The 3,811-nt window shown below is 49.9% G+C and overlaps 1 pseudogene; it reads right to left on the bottom strand.

Moving 5' to 3' along the window:
• Nucleotides 1-1,757: 1,757 nt before the first annotated feature.
• LOC102863510 lies at nucleotides 1,758-3,805 on the bottom strand (annotated as a pseudogene).
• Between the last annotated feature and the right edge of the window lie 6 nt (nucleotides 3,806-3,811).

The following is a 3,811-nucleotide window of genomic DNA, read 5'->3' as shown; positions in this document are numbered from 1 at the left end:
CATTTCTTCATGTGCTTCTTAGCCATCTGAATGTCTTCTTTGGTGAAGTGTCTGTTCATATCCTGTGCCCATTTTTCTATTGGATTATTTACCTTGTTGTGGTTTTTTACCTTTTTATGGTTTTAATGTACATTAACTGGTGACTAACTGACATTCAACACTTTTTCATAAGGCTTATGATCATTCAAGTATCTTTATAAAATCTGTTCATATTTCTTGTCAATTTTTAAAAACTAAATTGTAGGTGTTCTTTGTGTATCTTGGACATTTCTCAGATATCTAATTTATACGTAATTTCTGACAGTGTGTACTTGCCTGTTAACAATCTTTTTTTCCTTTGAGTAAAGGTTTACAAATTATACTGGTTTTTCATACAATCATATATGGACATTCTATTTTAGAACATTGATTACCATTGATTAGGATAATTAATTACAATGTCTTATCAGCCTCTTATTATGCATTCACTTTCTCTTCACCTAACTTAGTAATTTATTATTCCTTGCCTGCCTTCCCTTCCCATTCCTGTTAATCTTGCAAAATTCTGTGTGCAAACCTCTCCTCGTTGTTGTGGTTACGTGCCGTAGAGTCACTTGCGACTCATAATGACAAGAGCCCTAAACTCTGCTCTGTCCTATGCCAATTGCACTGTCTCTGACACACCCATCCCAATTACCCCAGTCACTGAATCAACCCACCTCATAGAGGGTCTTCCCCTCCTGCGCTGTCCCTCAACCCTACCAAGTATGATGTTCCTCTCCAAGGACCAGTCTCTCCTCACAACATGTCCAAAGTATGTTAGACGGAGCCTCAGAAATCTTGCCTCCAAGGAGCCACCCGGTTTGACCCTTTCCAGGATGAATCTGTTTGTTTTCCTAGCAGTCCATGGTACCCTCAATACTCTTCTCCAGCACCACAGCTCAAGGACATCAATTCTCCTTCTATTCTCCTTAGTCATTGTCCAACTCTCTGATGCATAACAATTGATTGCAAAGACCATAGCCTGTGTCAGATGCACCTTAGTCTCCAGAGTGACACCACTGCTCTTCAGTACTTTGGAGAGGTCCCTAACAGCAGACTTTCCCATGGCAATACGTTTTTTTATTTCCTAGCTACTGGTGCCAAGAGTGTTGACCGTGGCGCCAAGCAAACTAAAGCCATGAACAATCTCAATCTCTTCACCATCCATCCTGATACTGCCAATTGGTCCAGTGGTGAGAATCTTTGTTTTCTTGACATTGAGCCTCAATCCATATTGGAGGCTGCAGCCTTTGACCCTTTGAAGCAAGCGCTTCAGGTCCTCCTCAGTTTCAGCAAGCAGGGTTGTGTCATCTGCGTATGATTTTATACCATGATTGTTTTGCCCCATTGATTAATTCACCAAATAATTAAAGAAGAAATTTTATCACTCCTGCACAGACTTTTTTAGAAAAGATAGAAGGAAGAAACATTTCTAACTCTTTTTAACTCTTTTTTTAAATGAGATCCTTGCATTTTGATGGCAAAATAATCAAGTTAAAAAAAAAATACAATACTGAAAGAACAGCACGGGGCAGTAGGAACCTCCAAGATTCTGCCATGGCTGGGTGTGGCTCAGTGGCTTCTTAAGGCTGTAGTCAGAGTCTGAGATGAACCTGCAGAATCAAGGCTGAGCCTCACCTGCTGGCTCTGGGCTCTGGCCCTCAAGGTGATCCTGGCGGGGGGAGGTGGGGGGAGGGCTGGATCCAGCCCTGATGGCAAGGCCCAGGATGGGGGCTTTAGGGCTCCTGGAGGTCAGGCAGGTCAGCCAGCAGCATCGGAGAGTCCAGCTGGATTTCTCCCTGCAAGGATTCAATGTCAGCAGGGTTCATACCATGACCCTCCAGCCAGTCAGCAAGCAGGGAGGCTGACAGAGAGGCTGAGTCTGCTTGGCCATCCTGGGGCCCGTCAGCCATGCCTATGTCGAAAGACTGGTTCAAGAACTCCTCCAGGTCAAAACCAATACCATAGCCAGCCCTACTCCCCTTTGGGGTGCCTGAGAACATAGGGGGCAAAGGGTCTTCCACCTGTGACTTGGACAGCTGTTGGGTCACCAGGTTGACATCAGGTGACTCTGAAGTGGAGAGCTGCAGGCCTCTCCCAAGGTTTGGAGGGAGTGAACCAGATGGAAAGTATGGTGGGACTCCCAAGACACTCAAGCCAGGAAGAGCTGGTGGCACAAGTGGCTGGGGAGCTAACAGGTTAGAAGTGGTGGTCTGGAGTGAAGAATGGCCATGAATGGGCCCAGCAGGGCCAGTGAGATGGGGAGCAGACTCAGGAGCTGAGCAGTCAGACGGGGGTATAAGACTTTTGGGTTGAGATGGGAGACCCACAGGCTGGGCTACTGGGCCTGGGGGAGGACTAGCAGCCTGGGCAACTGGGGGTGCTGGTGCTGGAGGCTGAGCCATGCGAGTCCAACGCTCCAGCAAACTATGGTCATTGTCACTGAGCACCAGCCCAGCTAGAGGGTCAGTGGAGGGAGCCCCAGTGGCCCCAGCCCCCCTCTCCTTTCGCTCTCGTTCCTGCCGACGCTTCTCCCGCTCCTTGGCCCGTTCCTGCCGTCTCCGCCTTTTTTCCTCCCGCTCCCGCTGCCGTTCCTGGGCTGTCACTGGTTTCCGAGGCTCAGGAGCCTCCGAAGGGACGCTGGGACCATCTACAGGGAAGTCAGGTGAGAAAGGTGAAAGAACACAGCCTGGATGAAACCTGGAACCCAACTCCCATCTCATTGCAGACCAGGCACTCCATCCCCAAGACACCTTTGAGCCGGTTCCGCAGGGACTTCAAGAGGGCAGCTTTAAGGGCTGCCTTGGTGTTGTCTGAGATGGCACCCTCTTTTTTTGGAGGAGCAAGCTCACTGGCAGGCAGAGATGGTTGGGTAGTCAGGTCAATGGTATCAGGTGGAGGGCCAGGGCACAGTAGTGGGGGTGACTCCATGACACAGTCCCCACCAGGTAGGTGCCCGGGGACTGGGCATATCAACATCAGGACAGCCAGGTTCACTGGTCACAGGCTTCAGGGAAAGCTGGAAGCGGATCTGCTGGCGGATACCTTCACGTCGGGCATGGAAATCCTCAATCTCTGCCACAATAGCCTCCTTAATACGTTCTCGGGTGAGGGCTTCTCGATCAAATGCAAAGTCAAAGGGTGGGGCACAATCAGGTTCATCATCGGGGTCATGGTACTTGGCCAGGAATGGGTGGCGCAGAGCAGCAGCTGCTGAGATGCGGGCACCAGGCTCAAAACGTAGCATGTGGCTCAGCAGCGAGAGGCCCTGGCAATCAGCACCTGGGTACACCATCTCCCAAGGCACTGGCTGCCGTGGTGGCAGGCTCTGGATGTAGGCCCACACCCTCTCAGCTCCCACAGCCTGAATCACAGCTGGTGATGGGGTACCCAGCACCATCATAATCAATTGCAGCTGGTGCACATAGTTTTTACCTGGGAATAGCTGGCGCCGGGCCAGCATCTCGCCAAAGATGCAGCCCACAGACCACAGGTCCATAGCCTGAGTATATTCATGTAGTGAGAGCATGAGCTCAGGGGCCCGGTACCATCTTGTGGCCACATACTTGGTCATAAAGTACTGATGTTCAGCAGGAGAGGTGCACAGGCCACGAGCCATGCCAAAGTCCCCAATTTTGAGCTCACAGTTCTCATTCACTAACAAGTTTGATGGTTTGAGGTCGCGGTGGATAACCTGAGCTGAATGCATGTACTTTAGGCCTCGAAGGAGCTGGTATAGGAAGTAACGCACATGTTCCAGGGTGAGTGGCTGTGAAGAGTGAATAATCTG

The sequence above is a fragment of the Elephantulus edwardii genome, unplaced genomic scaffold, assembly GCF_000299155.1.
Source record: "Elephantulus edwardii isolate Elephantulus edwardi_28Jun2011 unplaced genomic scaffold, EleEdw1.0 scaffold03635, whole genome shotgun sequence".
NCBI classification, from domain to species: Eukaryota; Metazoa; Chordata; class Mammalia; order Macroscelidea; family Macroscelididae; genus Elephantulus; species Elephantulus edwardii.
This window is presented reverse-complemented; position numbering and strand designations above follow the sequence as displayed.